General features: G+C 47.5%; 1 protein-coding gene across 1 annotated transcript in view; it reads right to left on the reverse strand.

The window, feature by feature from the left end:
* The window catches only part of LOC142557108 (FYVE, RhoGEF and PH domain-containing protein 2-like), a 75,306-nt gene extending 55,064 nt beyond the window's left edge, over nt 1-20,242 (reverse strand). Inside the window, exon 1 of the mRNA XM_075668717.1 lies at nt 19,828-20,242. The gene's annotated coding sequence lies outside the window, so the exon portion shown is untranslated. The remainder of the gene's footprint in view (nt 1-19,827) is intronic.

Below are 20,242 nucleotides of genomic sequence, written 5' to 3' on the forward strand. Positions count from 1 at the left end.
TCACTGAGTATGTGTCACTGGGTGTGCGGGCAAGCGAGGGTACGACTCTCAGCGTTCGCAGTCACCGGCGACCCACGCTTCTTGTTTCGGAGGCCACGCGCGGAGTTCTCGGCAGCGCCACCAGATGGTGCAGTGCGTCCAGAAAGAAGCGCGAGAGGGAAGCGCGGTTGCCAGGCGACGCGTTTCTCAGCGATCGCGCGCACCGGCGTTCCACGCGTTTCAGAGGACACGCACAGGCTTCGCGGCGGCGGCGCTAGATGGCGCATAATGTTCTTAGGGAAGCGCGAAAGAGGGGTCCCGCTGCAGTGCACGCCTCATACGTAACTCGTACCGACGACGGCAATACTCCGTGCCGCTATATTGATTCAACGCTAACGCATTATCGTCGACAGTCATGGCAAGGTGGGCTCTGCCGCAATTTTTTAAAATGTACTGCAGTCCGATGACCAAAGAGGCTAGCCTACAACAAGATACAAAAGAACTTAGGTCAAAACAAAATCATGCCACAAAGTCATGCCTAGGGAAACAAAAATTAGTGATAACCCCAAAGGACAATTATGGCCAAACGGTAAATACAGCATCAACATCAAAGAAAAAGGGTTCAATAATGCACTCTCAAACGCTTTTACATCATAAATCATCAGCGCATATTCAGGCAAGTTGTTTCATTGTGGGATAGTGCGGTCAAAAAAGGGATTCCGGAAGAGCGTAGTACGAGCAAAATATGGTGCTATCTGAAAATTGTGGCCGTGCCATGTTGGGCGTGATAAACAGGGGCAAAAGTATGAGTAATTAGGGCTAATGTTAAACATTAGAGAGCACTAAAATCAATAATGTTATTTATTTCAAATCAATCAATAAAACAATTTTAATAAAGTTCACTTATATTGAAAAAGAAAGGTATGGCACTTAGTTCCCATATTTCGTCACATAATTTTTAAAAATTCACGCAGAAACTCCTCCCGGGAGTTTTCAAAATACGCGTAAGCATTGTACAAATCGCACATTTCCACGCAGTCCGGTGTCATTATCAAAGTTATGAAACTTGATCAGGCCGGTACTAACGACAGCGCAGTGGCGACACGAATTCGTGCCGACGGCGGCGCAAGGAGCATTGATGACGCAAGCAATGTACCGCAGGTGGCGGCGCCAGGTGCGCTGATGACGTTCCAATCATTATAAGGAGTCATCGATCGCTCTTAAGCGTCTTGTCCATCCGCGTCGAACTATTATGAGCCGTGACCAAATGTACTCAGGCGGCGGCTTCGTATGGCACCGCCGCGCGGGCAGCATGCACCTTGAAAGCGATTTACGACGCCGACAAAGAGTGCCGACTGCTGATAGCTTCGTGCGCTGTGTTCTCGCCGCTTACTTAGCGTTGAAAAGGGACGCGTGCGCGTATCCCGAAGGGGATCTGCGAAAGTGGCTGAGTGCGCCGCGTGCTGATAGCTTCGTGTGAGCTGTGTTCACCGCCGCTTCGTTGGCGTTGTAGCGAGAGGCAGCACGAAGGTGAATTCTCTCGCGGCTGCGGGCGCTATCTCGAAAGCAGTCGTCTTACGGGATGGACGGTGGGACGGTTTTCTCGTTGGCTAAACATAGAAATGCTTACGCATTTAAAGAAAAGGGGGGGGGGGCGAACTTAGTCACGATGCAGTTGCCATGGCTATACTCCTTCTTCACGGGGCATCAAAAAACGTAATATTAACATAAAAATATTAACATAATATAAGGAACGGACAGAGACTGACACTTTAATCGCATCCTTAAGAGGAAGCTTTAGCAAGGTCCCAAGTCCGATGCAGCCTATTCAAATACATGTAAAACACAGAAGGCACTGTCCAACGTACGAGGTGCTACGCTCCTGCGTCAGCAGCGTACGCCCGCCAACTACTTTAGACGCACCCTGAGACAAAGAAGAGTTGCGAAAGTGTACTTGAAGGTGTGAAATTTAACAGCGATGAAGCTGAAGACAATGAACGATGTAATATGGACTACACATTTTATATGTCACTGTTGCAGCATCTTTACGAAACTGGCCTGCATGGTTATATTTATTTACATACTGACGTTATGCCGCGTGGCAACCCAAGAGAATGAGAAAGGAACAAAGAAATCCTTTTCCGAGATAACCCCTGGACCGCTTTTAATGGAATTTGTTGAAATTGATAGAGAAATAAAATACTAGCGATTGTTGGAAGCCAAATTTCGATAGGGCCTCGATGTTCTAAAAGAAAATTTCGAAAATTGGTAAGCTTGAAAAATGAATAGAAGCGCGAAGTTTACGAACTCGTAGCCCTGCACCACGAATAGATATCGCAGTTCGGTTAGAACCCCAAAGCCGACAAAATTGATATATCAATTCTTGCTGTACATGAATTAGATACCTAGTTTACAAGGAATTCGCAAAAGTGTTACACCTGGGTGATGTCTTACACCTGAATTGTGATATCCTTCTTCATTGCTGAGTTAGGGTTGGAAACCTGATAGTTTCGTTTTCGGAAAATGTGCAAGTTCCAAGAATCTTTTAATAGAAAATTTACCTACTAAGTGAAACATCCCCTACCAAAATTTTTTTTATTTTATTTTTATTATTTTTATTTTTATTTTTATTAAATTTTTATTTCTTATCATGTTTTAAGTGCAACAAACCTCAACAAATGTGGAGCAGTGCCCCTCGCTAGGAAAACCAATTTCTCATTTCCGGTATATTCAGAGAGGAGCCCCAAGTTCTCTGTTAAGTCGCCCGTCTGCGCAAAGCAGTTGACTCCGGTTTTGATGTTTTCTGATTTCGCTTTTTGCATGTCCATGCGACGCTACATGACGAACGAGTCTTGCCTCATCCTCGTACAGCAGTCTGGGAGAAAAAGACTTCACAGAGCATTTTGTTCTGCTTTTTTGTGGTCTAGCGCTGCGTATATTAACGCTTTCCTATATGCTACAGGCGCTTTACTCGGCTCTTGTAAAGCTGCCAGGAGAATCCTGAGAAACTGCCGCTTAACTTTCGAGACACCATGCAAAACGCCACGCTTTCGCCACGCAAATTAATAATTCACTTTATCTGATGTCTCTTTCGGTTCAGCAATGCAGACGTGAAAATTTTCGGGCACATTAAGAATTGGTATCTTGCTTGAAAAGGTATCTCGTAAACGTGTTAAAGCCGGAACCGGTGGACGAAACTAGAAGATGTTAAAGGCGCAAGACGTATTAACAACTACGATAAACAGCGGCGTCGACATTGCGACGAATCGACGAGGAAGACACAAAAAAAAGAAAAAAAAAAAAGAAGCGAGAACGCTCTTCGCGTGGGTCGTTCTTTAGCCTCGATCGCGAACGGAAGTTTGCCAATCTTTCTCCGCTTCCGGTAACGCGGCCAACAGCGCGAACACGTGCCCCTGTCTAAACGACACGGCTGCATCGGGGCCAGCAGCGCTCGTTAATCGACCTTGCCTCTCCCTGTGGCACTCGTGGGCCCTGTTCTCTCGTGTCGATAGCCGTGTCTATATATACAGGGTGTTTCAGCTAACTTTTGCCAGAGTTTAAAAACACGCCGACGCACTCTAAGACGAGGCGACCAAATGTGTGTTGCTCACTTTTGTCTGTGCTGCGTCGCGCTATCTTTATTTTGCTGAATTAGATAATTAGTCTAGATTAATTAACCAATTTCTCGAGCAACGAAGTTACGCAAGAAAATTCCAATTAGGAAGTTGTAGAGCGGTTTGCAAAACGTCCGAATAAACAGTGTCTGTCTTTCTATCTAATGAGTATTAGTGTTTTTGAGCTTACTGCGGATGACTATACCGTGACTCTACGCATATCTACACTAATGGATCTGTCCTGTCAAACAGCTCCGGTGCGGCAATCGTGGTACCGGCGAAAGTTACAACCGTCAAATTTAAAACGACACATGCGCGACAACATAGACGGTAGCAGAGATGGCAGCGCTCTTTACCGCCCCTCATTGCATCGGTGACGAAAAGCCACACAAGTGGACGATCTTCTGCGATAAAAAGGCGGCACTGCAGTCTCTACTGTCACCTTCACGACGCGTACCGCACGACAACTAGTATTTCAGATTACAGTTACGATGCACCATATAAGTGACGCAGGCCATGAAATAAGTTTACAATGGCTTCCAAGTCATTGCGGGATTATCGGCAATGAACGGGCCCATCAAGCTGCCCGTTCAACCCATACTGAGGGCCACCACGTACCAATTTTCATCTGCGATGTGGCAACAGTGCGTTCATGACCCCAGGGAACTTCCGGTCCGCCATTTTTGAGAGTCCAGTTAGCCATGAAAAAAAGAAGTATTTTGCCGCATAGTATACCGTAGGCACATAGTCTTGATGTTTTCAGATATAAAAAACGTGCGCCATGCGTCGAACTCATGGGCCTTTTTTTTTTTTTGTTGTTGTTGTTGTTGTTGTTGTGGTTTTTTGTTGTTGTTGTTCAAACACTCGAAATCCCCAACATAACTGGTACCAGTTGGAGGGTCCTGTAAGTTTATAAGCTATTGTAACTTGCGTTGCTGCTGAGGGCTTAACCGGAAGTCCTCTAGGAACTCGGTTTGCCTTCGAGTCCCATCAAAGCTTCGCCGTGGAGACGCCACGCTTTTTTATCGACCGTGGCTGGGCGTTGCTTTCACCAAAGTCTATGCGTTCCGCATATGGATCGCCGGCACGGCAACCTGTGACCACCGCAGCCATGAAGAATAGATTGTCCATATTTTGTGCGATTTTCCCCAGTACAGCCCACAGAGGGAATCCCTTCGACGCGACCTCAACCAGGTGGACGACCGACCACTATCGGAAGAAGGAATTCTACACCGTCGACAGGACCTAACGTCACAGAAGAAAGCCGTGCAAGCGCTTCTTCGTTTCTTGCGATCTACCGGCCTTTGTGAACGTCTCTAACTGGAACGCCCTTTGTGAGTGTGCCTCTGTGTGTGCATTATTTTTTTCTTTTTTTAACCCTTTCCTCTCTGTCCTATTTCTAACCCCTATTTTCTAACCCCAGTGTAGGGTAGCAAACCGAAGACTAATATCTGGTTAACCTCCCTGCCTTTCCGCTTCATCTCTGTCTCTCTCTCTTGAGGAAGGAAAAAAGACGATTGTGGACATGTATAAATATTGCTGTAATGGAAACCTGCGTGGCATACGTGATTAAATCAAGCAGGCGAAGTGGCTGTTTGTCACCGCTTTGCTTCAAAGTGGATGCCAATAAATCTTCATCATCTTCACTAGCATCGTAGCGTGCCACTTGTCACGCGATGTGGCATACGCACCGCGTACCTCACATACGTGCAAACATTGAATTGCAGTTGCGTTATCTCCCACCAGGTGTCCCGACAGGTAGCAGTTACATATAGCAGTTGCATGCTACTGTAGCTAGACCTGGTTAACTCAAGCAGGCTAGGTGACTGTTTGTCACCACCCCGTTTCAAATGGGATGCCAATTAACCATCACCATCATCAGTACCGTATCGTGCCACGGGTCAAGGGACGTGACATGCGCGCCACGTAGTCTGGGCACCGGTGTTTACTCTTCGGTACACGTTACGGCGCCTCCTCGCAAGGTACGGATCTCTGCTGAAGAAGTGAATCGTAGAGCTGCTCGCGCGGCTGCAATTAGGCAACGTCGGGCCCAGCAGACCACTGTGCAGGGAGCAGGGGGGAGGGGGGGTATTCTGTAAGAGTCCACCTAGGGGAATGTCCATTTCGGCCGCTGCTGATTGGCTAGGGCCGCTCGTCTCTTCCTCTCTCGCACAGCTGCATCCAATCAGCAGCGGCCGAAATGGACAATCCGCTAGGTGGACTCTTATAGAATACCCCCCCCCCCCCCCCCCCCACAGCACAAGACGCAGCGCAAGATGCAGCTCGCCGTCGACGCAGGGCAGACAGTTCAGATCGTTCTCGTCAAAAAGAGGCGAAGAGACTTCGCCGCAAAGACCCTGTAGTGCGTGGTGCCGAAAATGGAGTCCCTATGGAGCCGCACTTTCAGCTTATGCTGCGTGTGCCGCGCAGGCCTGTGACTTTTGTATCCAGCTATGGCAGTGGAGTGAGGACCGGGAAGGCTTAACATAGAAGCTATCATCATCGTCATGTATTTATTGTTCCTTTGAAGATGCCAATAGAGACATTACACATCCCATATGTATTTAGAAAAAATTTACTTCAACAAGAAACAACACGAACACTGAGTCACAATCGCGGCACATTAATATACATACACAACATACGTAACATACACAAAGTACGACGCTTTGTACACACGGCACGTTTTGAAAGAAGTGTCCAAGTCCACACCGTTATATATATATTTGCATCAGCGTCCACGGAGCCACGTAAACCTGCCCCGCTAACAAAGGCTATCTTGAAAAGCCTCCTTGCCAGCTCTGGCTGGTGTGAACGTTTTCTCTAGATATTTAATTAACATTACAGGCAACCATAACATCTAAGTAAGTAAGGCAAACTTCTCCCAGCTTCTTTCAGATCCTTTAAGGTAACAGTTTTCAATGCAACGTCGCTTTACATGCCTGTCATGTTTGCCACTAATGAAGAACAAATTAAGAGGAAGCTTTAGCTCGGGCCGAACTCCGACGTGGCCTCTTCAAATACATGTAAAACGCAGAAACGCTTTCCTGAGATAACCCCTGGACCAATTTTAATGAATTTTTTTTTTCATTTGAGAGAGAACGTCAAATTCTAGTGACTACTGGAAGCGGATTTCCTATTTGAAAACTTGGCGCTCGCTACACTGCTGTCGAGAATGCTGTGTCAAGCTGATAACGCGCAAGTCGTTCGTGTCTAGGAAGTACCGGGCTCGCAACGTTAAAGCAATGCCTCCTTTGCCTAAGAGTGTACGCTGGAGTACAACTAGCACTTCAATGTCCCCGATAGCTGATGGGAGTTACACTGCATTACCATGCTCTGCGCCCTCTTTTACAGCGAAGGTGCGAAGAGGAAGCATTAGTTCGGGGGGCTCCTATGTAAAATACACGGGGACGGAGAAATCAAATTTTCTCGGGAACCACTACGTTGAAATTTGATTATATTTCCTGAATTTAAAAGAAAGAAGTCTGGATGTAGTGGCAGCTGGGAGTGAATTCCATATTTGCGTCGTTGATTTTTTAATACAAATTATTGTAGATCGCTAAAATTTTCAAACGCTGTCTAGTTGACAGCTCTGTAACACAGCCGTGAAAAAAAGATATCACAATTATGTAAACTTTAATTAATAATACGTCTAATGCAGAGAAATATGGTGTAATATACACATCTCTTATATATAACACTAGTATGTGAGTAGGAGTTTTACAATACGCTCGTAATCATTCTAACAAATTCTCGTAAGCTGTAAATTCATATATCGAATTTGTCTGCTTTAGATGCTCTAATAGATGCACTTTACAACAGTGCGATATCTTTTTTGATCTAGAGTTACGGATTTCTACACACTGTACTTCTATTATACGACGAGCTATAAATACTATACGACGACCTAATGTTATAAAAAAATGGTGGAAAACCAGCCTATGTGGCTATCCAAGAATACAGTTAATCGTGCTTTGGGAAGTAGTTATTTGTAGCGTTATGTTGCCGTGTTGATTTATCTTACATCAGTGATGAGCAACGACTGCAACAGAAGGTCGCTGGGCTGGTGTATGTACGTAATGTAGCGCGACTAGTGGACAATGCGAGTGATTCACAGAGGCCTGCGAATATATATGTGTGGCAATGTAGCGACACAATTTGACCTTAAGTTTCGCACAAAGAATTCGGGAACTATGGTCTTTACTAAAGTGACGAGTAATGACGTAATGCCAATACAACATCAAGTCATGTCTATAGTCAAGCGATATAAGCACCTGGGCGAATACACAGGAGCGAATACATGCATAAATCTGCTGAATCATCCTCCAAGATAATCTAGAAATGAGAAGCAAATGGAAATGCACTAATAATTAAACATAGAGCACATTGGGGCTGCAGTAAATACGAGGTAGTGTGACGAAATTCGAAAGAATAATGGTGCCAGCACTGACGTCCGCAATTGTAATTCTGGGCTATGAATCATAGATCTTGTCGTGGTTGGAGATTAAACAGAGGGTGGTGGGCCGACTGGCTTTGAGGGCCCACGGTAAAACGACAAACGAGCCAGTGCAAGATCACGTCGGTTGGGCTTCCTTTGATGTCATAGAAGCGCAGAGCAAGCCAGTGCAAGATCACGTCGGTTGGGCTTCCTTTGATGTCATAGAAGCGCAGAGCAAGACTGGTTTTGAAGGAAGACCTCAGACAAATGAATGGAAAGAAATGGGCCGACACACCATGAAGGAAGAGGTCAAGACAGTTGTCAACCAAGTACGCAGTAATTGAAAGTGAAAATATGTGACTAGGAGTCCCAAAGAAAGTGAAAGAAGCACATAGACATGAAGTTGGTTTCCAAGGATAGAAAGGAAAAAAAATGTCAATGAAGATTTACCAGGATGGCAAGAAAGAAATGAGAAAGGAAAATCTGCACGATAGCATAAAGAAACGTGCCTTGCTGTTTGAGGCCATAGCTGGTTGCCTATGGGCAAAAACATACCGGAGAAAATAATCGCAACTCGATGAGGCACGTGTGTCCTTCAGCAAAAATGTGGAGACCACTCAGCACATCTTCTAAGATAATGCGAAGGCATCCACCAAGTGAGACCCGTAGATAACGTCCCCCAACCAGAAGTGCTGGCATTTGAAGCGGATGGAAGCATTAACCGGTCAGCAGTTGCTATAAGCAAGAGAAGTTTAGACTTTTGGCGGGAAAAAAAGCAGGGAACAGATTGATAGGAGCGGAACCGTTACAGACATGGCTAACGGTAGATACAGAAGTTTTAAGGAAGAGCGAAAGGACTAGGGAGATGTCGGCAAAATACTAGAACAATAAGCACGTACGGCATACCTGCTTAGTTCAAGCAGGCTAGGTGACATTTTGTCACGGCCTGTTTTCAAAATGGATGTGAATAAACCACCATCATCATCATGATCATCACCATCGTGCTCAGCATACATCATCAGCAACGAAAAGCGCGCACGTCGGTATGCCGGGGGCCTATGCATATTTCAGTGTTAGAATAGTTGGTTAGTTGACTAGTTGCTTTAGTTGGCTAGTTGGTTAGATAGGCTAGTTGGTTTGACGTGATTATTGCAAAGGGGAGCACAGAAGCGTTGCGGGAAAAAGTGTCCTTTCCTGTCTAGGTCTCCTTTTTTGCCGCAACGCTTCTGCGCTCCTCTTTGCAATAGCATTCAAGCGTGATTGTGAGATGCGGACATCCTTTTCTAGATCGTCCTATGAAATATACATTTGCTTGACACTTCGTGCGTTGCGCGGTTGTGCATCGACGAACAGGTCACGCTTCGCAAGCGGATGCCGAATTTGGAGTTGTCGAAGTGTTTGTTTGTTTGTTTCAGTCACCACATATATTTATAAGAGAGAGAAGCAGCCGAAACAAATCCTAGTTCGTTTACCAGTACGCGAGACTCAAAGCATAGTTCAAGAAGAGTGCCTGCCAACTGCAGAATATTAAAAAAAAAAATTGTTGAATCACATGTTCTATGGCATGTGACGCGCGCTCACGAGTGTTGCAATCCTCGCTCTTTATTTTTTTTTTTTTTTGGGGGGGGGGGCAGATTTAGCTACTTGCTTGCCCGTATCGCGCCAGATTTGTCTATTTGCCGAACGTCGACTTTTTTTGTAACCACGTTACAGCACAATTGGCGACATTTTAGCGACTTGAAAGACGGAAAATTTTTTCGTAAATGGCTTTCTAGAATGCGTTTTATTACTAAAGGGCCGCAAGTGTGCGGCGTATAGGCTTTGTCACTCCGGATGAAGCAACGATGGTCTCCACTGACAGAGGTCGTACGCTGCGCTTGATTGCGCCGAGGGAAACAGGGTTTCCATTGGACTCACAAAATGCATGCTTTCCTGTTATTTACAATATCTACTAGAATGGGTCTTAACGCTGCAGATGTTTACTGAATACGTTCGACTAGTGGACGTCCGCAAGCGTAGACGTAAATTAACCATACCAACGCTTACTCAAATAAGTTTTATGGTGGAATTTAGAAAGCGCCATTGAATAAGACAGATCAGATGCTAAAATGTCCAGATATCCGAGGGGCGCGGAGCTTGTCCTGGCGAATCTCTAAGCACCGATTCCGTTTCTCACGGATTACGAATAAATCAATACCGCATCGAACCTTCACGTGGGTAGAGCTGCGGAAACGCTCCATTCTACGTGCACTAAGGACACGTAATCGCCTTCGCCGTGTCATATCGATGACCAAGCGCATGTTGCAGAACTTAGTCCTTGTTTCACGACCACCTAAACGAGAAAACTTGCAGGCATAACGTGGACCTAACGCGCACCTATTGCGAATTTGGGCTAAGAAAAAATCACCACCCAAACACTCCGCACACATGGTTAACCGGAGAAGCTGAAACGTGCGGCCCCGTGGTTTGTCACTGGGGTTAATCCCGACGGTTCATTAAACGACGGCTTGGTAGGCTGCCGGATCCTCGGTACGCAGTTGCTGCTTGCCCTCGGCTGTACGTGCCTGTTCTTGTGCCCGGGCTGCAGAATCGGCACGGCGTTGATGATCTCGTTCCCGGTCCTGCTCGGTGCGTTGCTGATCGAAAGCTGCCTGCTCCTCAAAAGTACATATGACGCGTGGCCTGCCCATTTCGGAGCCGGAGGGAAACAGCTGCGCGCGCGCTCGGCTGCGATGGAGAGCAACAACGTCACTACTGGCGCAGCTAATCCAACGCCACCTAGAGAGCACAAGGCCTTTTTCAATCCGATCTACATGGCGTCATGTTAGCTGGCCCGACAACCATAGAATCTAATGGGGATGCTCCCGAGTAGGCAACAATGATTTTTGACTTCACCGCTTTCATCACGCCAGCCTTGTCAATGGAAATTTTGGGCCAGGTAGCGTGACGTCATTGATCAGAGTAAACAGCCCTTGTGTTATCTAGTTGGCCGGTCGCGCACTTCTCTATCTATCTATCTCTCTTTCGCGCATGCGCATGGGGCTGCGCCGGAGGAGTTTTCGGCGTACAGGCGACCGACAGACGAACGGACGGACGGACGGACGAATCGGCTAGCCATATACAGCGTCGCTGTGAAAACAGGTTAGCCGTGTCCTCTTGACCAGTGTTTGATTCGTAGGTATACACCACGAAGGTAAACGCAGGATTTCAGCTGTCATCATCTCTTGTTTCGAAAAAGAAACTATTAGTGATATCAAAGCCCTCTACACTCCGCTGGTAAATGGACCTTTTTCCAACCTGCGTATATAAGCTATAGGAACGTCACGCGTTTGAGTACATGCTTTACGTCATGTTACTGCATAATGTATTGTTCAGAAACGCCTACGTTATTCGAAGTTCACTCGACAGTTCTAGCGACAATTTTAGCGACTTCGTTGGCTCGTTGTAGCGCCACATGCGAAGGAAAAGCTGGCACCACCGACCCTCGCGCTATGCTCAATTTGCAGTGGAACCAGGGTTGCTGTTCTGGACATTCTCAAATTCAGCCACGTTTTCAAATTCTGTGGCCACTACATTTGAGAGCCAATCAGAGAGGCCGTCAGTATGCCGGCAACTCGACAACATGGCGGAACCCGACAACGCCCGGAATAGCACCCTGGGACGACAGCGTTCTGCCTTCCGCTGATTGTATGAGCCTTGTGCGCACAAACGCATTTGCGTTCCTGCTGCGCAGCTGTGCGCACGTGACACCATGTAGCACACAGTTGTCTGATGAACACTACACTTCAAGCTAAAAACGCTGACGGTTTTTCTTGGCTCATCTTGTGCGCCAGTGAGGTCCGACGCCTGCAACGCCGGTGGCGGCACTCCTTATTACGAAGCGCTTTGCGAGATGCTTAATAGCCGTCAGGGCGCCCTTTCTGCCGCACAGCAGCAGTTTTCTTCGCCCGATGTGTCAGGCCCCAACATGTTGCCCCCCGCGTATTCTTAGAAAACCATCCGAGCAGCTTGAGGCACTTTGATGCTTCGCTATTCGGGCGAAATTGCCCCTTACTTTCTTACTCGTAATCATCTAGGGGTTGAATTAAAGCTACTGAGTGCGGTTCTCTGCATTTATAAAGCGGAACACAAAAAGAAAAGGAAAAGGAACTGTGCAAACGGGTCATCCTTTCTATCGCATCCTTTAGGGAGATGAGCTGTTTAATTCGCTCACCCCGCTGATATGAGTCGCGCTCGCTGTTAGTCGCCCGGGGCGGCCCCGTCCTGTCCCAGCGCGGTTCGTAGGCGGGCCACCAGCACCGCCGCGTCCCACTGACGACGATGACGACGCCCTGAAATTGTGCGCGCGCCGAGTCGACGACGGAATGATTCGATCGGGCGGTCACTCGCCTCGGAGGCAGACGGCCTCGGGGAAAGAGCGTCTCCGCGCGCCGTCTGCTTCGAAACCACGGGCCCGCACCGGAAGACCACCGTTCTTCTCTGCACGCCATCTCACCAACGCCGTGCAGTGCAGTGTAAAGCTATGGATCGCGTCGGACAAATCAGGAACGAGTACGAGAGGAAGCGCTCCTCCATTGTCCGCTTCTAGTCGCCCCACGCTTAGCGCCAAGGAAGCGTTGCAAAACGATCAGTAGCGCGCAATGGGCGAGTATTCCTCTTCACTTCTCTGGAACAAACAGTCTTCCGGTTGGCTGACACTCGAGCCCTGCATGGGCTGCACTGCACTTGAGTCGGTGAGATGGGAATGCACGGGGCTCCAATCCTGACGGACGCGCTGGCGGTTCGCTTCGATGGGCACGAGACACGCCGCGTTCCGGAGCTTCATAGTTCTCTCTCTCTCTCTCTCTCTCTCTTTCTTTCTTTCTTTCTTTTTTTTTATGCGTTGGATGCTTTTCAATCGTCTCCGTCTACGAGACGCGCGCACGCAAAGAGACCGAACTCCGAAAGACGACCACAGGCTGCAAAGAAGGGTTCCCCGCCGGTGGGGTTTAGGGAGTGAGGCTGGCGCCGATAACTGCTTCCGCAACCACACGGAGCGCGCACCCTCTGGAGCTGGCACGTCGCCAGCTCGTAACCCGACATTTCGCCGCTGCAACTTGCGGTTGCGTTCGGAAGAGCAGCGAGACGGCATCTTGCTTGTGTGGGTCGAGGATTGTAGCGCGCGTGCGCCGTCCTGCATGCACGAAGTGCGCGCCTAATTGCGGCACTTAAGGGGAGGCAATTGTACGCGAAGGCGACAGGAGACAAAAAGACCAGACGAAGGACGGAGATGCGAACGCCACGCGTCTCACGCGCAATGCCTAATTAATCAAAGCGTCGTGCGCGATGCCAGCTGTCTGCAAATATCGCTTGCGTCTCCTTGCGAGCTTGTGCGTGCGCGCGTGTGCTGTGCGATAGAATAGAGGTAACATTGTAATAAATTCCAGTTCGCGCAACGCCTTTTTACTAAGCTCTCGCGTTGTCACGTCAGAGAACCTGTGGCAGTGAACATTTATCCGTAGGGAGTCATATATAAGGACGTCCCTCTGGGCTTGCTTGCTTGCTTGCTTGCTTGCTGGCTTGCTTGCTGGCTTACTTACTTACTTACTTACTTACTTACTTACTTACTTACTTACTTACTTACTCACTTACTTACTTACTTTATTTATTTATTTATTTATTTATTTATTTATTTATTTATTTATTTATTTATTTATTTATTTATTTATTCGTTCGTTCGTTCATTTTTGACGTCTCAACGCAACAAACAAGCTATGAGAGACGCTTTATGGTTGCAAGCACCCGGTTAATTTTTAACACGGGGTGCTTTAACACAAACTCAAAGGACGATACGCAAGAGATATTGCATTCCACCCCCAACAGGCTGATGTCGCCTGGGCCGATAATTACGGGTGTGCGACAAGCGCTCTTTTTGAGATCGAATCGATTACGAATCAAATAGTTGCAAAAGCGAATGGAATCGAATCGAATAATGAATATTTTTCGCCCATATTGCCTCCTCACCATTAATATACAACAATTTTCCACATCCCGATATTAACAACAATATAAAGTTTATAACATTACACGGTACGTTATAAAGCGTGCTTTATTAAAAGCACAAAGCGACCATTAGGAACAACTACGCATATTGTTCGCCAACTTCGGAGCGTACGCGGTCATGCATTTTCAAGTAAACTTTGCAAAGCTAACGCTGTGGGCCAGTATAATCTCCGTATATATATATATATATATATATATATATATATATATATATATATATATATATATATATATATATATATATATATATATATATATATATATATATACACACACCTCCGCGACCAAAACCAGGCATGTGTCGTCTGCGGCAATAGGAGTTTCACTCTGCTGAAAGAATAAAAGAAGAAGAAAAAGAAAGCACTCTTTATGTAGTTCGAATGGCCCCTACAGATGTTGCCTGTATTGTGTAAAGCACGTTACAATGAAAGGTATTCTTATTTATGCCAGTGAGAGGACGCAGGTGCTGCATTTATATGTATAGTACCAAAGAATACCCACTGCCGGATGTCGTGTCTAAAGGACATTTTATTGCGAGTGATCGTGTTTAGTCTAGAAAGCCTGGCTCTGTGAGCGACGCCGAGTTCTTTAGTATAGTACGTCCACTGAGGTTGGGATGAAAGTGATCGCATTTTTTTTTTCATCAACTTCATGCTTGATCGTGTATACTCGACGACGTACAGTATTCGGAAAATATTCTGATATTAGAATCGTGACTATTCGATTCGAGAAGCGAACTAAATAGGACAATAATTAATTCCATATTAGAAAGTTCCATATATTCGCACACACCTATGGCGGTAATCGATCCCGCGATCACGTGGTCCGCTGCATAACGCCCTAGCCACAGAGCAGCCGCGGAGGGCTATAGCTTCAACTTCGGCAGGTGTGCTAAAGGCCGATGAGGCAGTCAATCTGTTCAGTCAGTTAAAAAAATTAATAGAGCGCTTTTAACTGAGCGTTTACGGTCCAGTCCGCACCGCTCAGACCGGCACATGCCATAGCAATTTACACGCAACCGCTTAGCGGTAACGCTAGTTAGTGCGCGTTAGCGAGCGCGCCACTAAAACTGTCTAATAAGTCATTCACACAAGCGAGAAACGCAACCCAACCGCAACTACCGGGCTGCAATTTCTCGCGCGCCGCGACAAAAAAGAAAAGAAAAGAAAACATGCGCGCTGCAGAATTTGCAGAGTTGACAGCGGTAGCTCAGGTAGCCGATACGGAGTGCAAAGGCCACGCCGGAAAGGTGCGGTGCCCGACCGGGCGTTAAAGCGCGCACACTTTGCGCTTTTGCGCTTTGCGCGGGCACGAGCAAAAAACCGCGCAGTGGGCGCCTGCGCAACGACGTACACTTACGCGCACGTCAACGGAAAAACCGCAGCCCGCCCACTTGCCACGCACGTACGCATCTCGCCGCGGCGGGCGGATGCCGTGCATCCGACGTCGAGCCAAAGTAAAGGCGCGTGTGCGCGTTTGCGCACGCAAAACACGCGACGGCAAAGAAAAAAACAAAAAGTCTTTAGGGGCCACTGGTGCCGAGAAGAAAGCGGGGATTCCCCTCGCGAAACGACTGCGTTAAACAGTGCGACAAGTTGACGCTGCAAAAAAGAACAACTCGGGACACCGCGCTCCGCTCCGTGGTTATTTCGCTGCCTCCTGCGCCGCAGCTCTTGTTTATACGAGACGTACACTTTAACGGACAAAAAAGAAATGACAACTATCCGATTCCTCGTCGCGCGTGTTCCAGTTGTGTGCAGTGTGTGGCGTTCGCGCGGTGGCGGCGTCCACGTTGTTGTTATACTCTTGGGGGTGAGCGCATGAGCCAGTTTTCTAACGCTGCAGAGTTTGGGTTTTTCGAAGAAATCCTTAGGCTTGTTCTCTCACTAATGCGCCCGCGTCTAAAGTATTGACTCTGCCACTCACTTCCTTTCCCACGAATTAAGAGAACTGTAGAAGTTGGGTCGGATGAAATAATAATGAAGCGTTGCTCGTGTGGAACTTCGTATGCAAATGAACTGTAGAAGGAATCGCATGCTTGCAGCCCCTACGCCTAAATAGCTAAATTTAAGCTGTAGGTCAGATTGAATCTATTAAAGCGGTATCCTTGAGTATGGGCGACCCTAAACGCGCTGTGCGCTTACATAAATTTATTTAAGATTCAGAGCACTGCAGCGTTGCCTCGCAGGCCACTCAGAAGTCTGCATTCGTTATGAATCCAAAGCAAAGTTCATTTTCATTACGTATAGATAGAGATTATAGGAGACTATGAAGAAAAATAAAGAAATACGGCTGTTTTTAATATACTGGACTGGTTCACAACTCGTGGAGAAATTTCGGCATGGCAGCAGCACTCCGTGAAAAAAATACTACGCAGACACCAAAATGCTATACATAAGGACACTATAGAAAGGATAAAAAAGAACATACAGCCAACAAAGAACGACAAAGACTGCAATCCAATAAGTTACGATATGCGCCACAGATCACATTTCGGGCAGTTAAGTCTTGGAGCGACACCGCCACTGCCTCCCGCGCTACGCAGAGCAGCCGTTAGCGTCCGGTTAAGCAACGTCTTGTTAAGCAACGTCTGGTTAAGCAACATCTGGCTAAGCAGCGTCTGAGCGACGTCTGGTCGAGGCTATAGCGTCTGCTAGCCTGAACCAGACGTTGCTCTGAGAGTACGTGTTTCCGTTTGTAGTGCGAATTCTGCTCATCTCGCGTGTATTACTCAAGATGTGCACCGCTTTCAACTGCTGCACATATAGCATGGCAATCAGAAATCGAGATGTTCATGGTGCACTGAACCAGGCTTCCATATTGAACCAGTTGGCGAGACATGGTTTGGTTAGTACTACGCCGATGGGGGAGGAATGAAGGTTTTTCTCGCAAGTAAGACTATGTATACGCAATGAAGAAGGGCAAACGACTGTGCGCCCATTAAGCAGCTTATTACTGGGAATGTATATCTGTGGTCGACCTGCTAAACGCCTCCATCGATTTTTGATACCGCGCCCCCGTAAAGAAATTCTTGAGCGTCACGTTGCCGAAAGTATGGCTGGAAAGTGTGCGTTTTTGTTCGAATATATGCGCACTTACGTCTCGCGAGTATGCGCGTCTCCCACGTAGAAACACGCATCTGTGCACATGCGCATTTGCTATGTACGAGTAAATCGCGAGTGCGCTTAGTGGGCGCGTAGAGTGTTCACGATGACTAAGCAGTTCTTACAAAATTAGTTGCAGAACCGAACAAGTAATTCGTTAGAAAGGTCACATTTTTACGCGCCATCGGACGTCAGATTGTGAAAATGATTAATTGACGCCCTCTCATTTGCCTCAAATGATCAAACTGACTTAGGTTACTCTGCATACAGGCGGCATTTCGCGATTGTGGAATTGAAGCTGCATTCAATGCTCACGCAGTGTCACATTAACAGTACTTAACCGGCGGAACAGACACAGCGCCGAAATATTCATCTCTTCACAAAATCAAGGGGTAATTTCGTCGGTGGTGCAATTTATGTTTTCCCGGAGAACCTTCTTTGCGTACAGAGGTGCGGAATTACAGACTGAACACCAATGAATCGCCGTTCGTGTCAGTTATTGGTGACGTATCTCTCAAGACTTCTCAGACTCATACTGCATTCTTACTAACTTGCCAAGTCGGCACGCCCGGACCAGTGACCGGCTACAAATCTGCGAATGAGACGTTTGTTGCGGAAAGTCAAGATTAAAGAATTTAATTATTGAGCTGCATATAAATAAAGAGTTAATATGTGACCACTGCACTACATCTGGCGCCTGCGGCGAGCATACCGAGTCCCCGAGAAACGAAAAAAGAAAACTCGTCATTTCCAAAACTACCCTAGATTTCTTCATTATTGTGTATTCGATCTAACGAACGCGAATATAACGATTTATCAGATATAACGAAGTAACTATAAAACGTTTCTCGCCGATATCAATGTGTAGCGAACGAATACATGCTTACAACGGATGCCAAATATGACCAAGCTATTGTAGTATCAGATCCGTTTTATTTACAACGGAGTTCATCTGCATATACTTTAGTTGCTTGTATTACTCACGCACTTCATATATTGTAGACATTTATTGTTTCCTAACGAGTTGCTATGTTGACCTTGCTTACTTCGTTGTCATCGCTATATTGCTAATCCCGTGTTAATTGTTATGTTATTAATTACTCATGGGGGGGCACCCTGACAGTATTATGACTCTGAGACCTCCTCCTGTGGTAATGCCGAATGGATAAAACAAATATTTAAGCCCCCACTGAGACTCTACCAATTTCCAGCTTGCGTGCAGTGGTGTTTGGGGTCGCTGTAGCATTGGGAGAAAACTTGATTGTCGCCTCCATGTTAATTAACATCTACGTCGACAAATAAGCAGCGTGGCGCAATGCCGCCCGCGCACATGCAGCCAACCACGAGGACAAAGTGTGAACGAACTGCTCCAGCGCCGAGGAAAGGAAATGGAAAAAAAAATGAAAGTTCACAAATTTGTTTTCTCCTAGATCCGGCGCTCAGCGAGCTTGGGATCGAGCTGCCTCGGCCATGAACCCGAAACGCCGAACCGCTGATGTCAATTTCAGGCCGCGTGCCCGGGGCGACAGGAAACGCAATTTTCTTTCCTTATTTCTACTATTCTCTTCCTTTCATTATTATTTTTCTTGGCGTGAAGAACAGTTCTTTTTCTTTATGTGAGTGTTTCTTCGCGTGGTTCCCTTAGCTTGGCTCCGGCTGTGGCGTTGAGTTTCTCGGCACAGAGCGAGACTGGTAAATCAAACTGTATACTTAACCGTTAACAGCGAGAGCTTCAGGGACCGATTTCCCGAAGCTTTTCGTTCGTAAGTGCTGTTTTCTTTTTCCACGTCGGTTGACACTGATTCGCTGGACATGTGGCGGCATCCCAGCGATGGCGCTTGATATTCCCACTCGGAGCTATTGATAGCCTTAATCGCCTGGCAATACCCGCTTGTAACTACCATCCACCACAACTTCATTGGTCGGCTGCTTTCGCTAATAATATGTGCGACCTCATGATTGGTTCGCTTCTGCATTTAAAAACGGAAGATCAAACGTAAGAAGTACGGGACCGAGACCGTAAGCAACGCGAAAGCGAGGATAAACGCTCGGAGCTCCGTAGTTGGATGGAATCTAATTCAAAAAGAACAATGTCTCTCTTGAACAAGAGTCTATGACTCCATATTGCGCCCTACGGTGCAGTTCGAGCGCGTTCGGTCGACCCTGGAATCGCAGGGGGATTTTCTCCGCAAAGTGGCATCAACAACATTCCCGCGTGTTGCAATACGTGAGCCAACACCCTGGCAATCAAGCAGGGAGCTCGGCTCCGCGCAGTCAAACTGCCAGCGATCGTTGGCTTGAACTTGTCTCACGGCTTGTTCTGTCTAGTCCGATTCCCACTCAGGAAGTGGCCCATCACAATCAAGGCAGCGATACTTACATTCGCAGTAGCGCTCCAGAAGCAACATCGCAATCGAATACGAGCACGCCCATTCAATCTCAACGCAACTGCATTCCTCGTTAGAAATTCCGTCGCGTTCTCTGCCATTCTAGTTCGGTTATCAAGCAGCGAGCGACCCTTTCGCATTTGCGGTTGCGATACGGATTATCACTTCATAGAGAAGCTAGCGAAAGCGCAGGAAAGGGCCCATTCAATCTGAACACGGAACTGTATTTCTCGAGGGGTCAGTGCTCTTCGACTCCGGCTTACCTCATGGCGCTGTTCCTCGCGGTGTTCCACTTCGCGTCGACGCAGCTGGTGCTCCCTTTTCTTTTTCACGGGCACAAACACGTAACGATCACTCCGCAGCCCTTGGTAACCGCGCCACGCAAGATTCACAACCCAACAACGGTTTCGCTACATGGCACGCACAACGGCAACTGGCCCGCTACTGCGTCGACGCGGCGGTGTCGTCTGTTCGTCCGGCCCAGCCGGGGGCCGCTACCAGCCGCGATCGCTGAATGTTGTCGCTCGCGGTGCACGCAGCCAGTGGCTTGGGGCGAGCGGGGCGAGCGGGAGGGGAAACCGACATCGATCGCTCGGAAGCGGCGGCGTGCGCGACGCGGCGCCGTCGAGCAGGACGGTGCTGACGCCGCGACGGCGACGCCAGCGCTGCCAACCGCCG

This window comes from Dermacentor variabilis, chromosome 9, assembly GCF_050947875.1.
Source record: "Dermacentor variabilis isolate Ectoservices chromosome 9, ASM5094787v1, whole genome shotgun sequence".
Lineage (NCBI taxonomy): Eukaryota > Metazoa > Arthropoda > Arachnida > Ixodida > Ixodidae > Dermacentor > Dermacentor variabilis.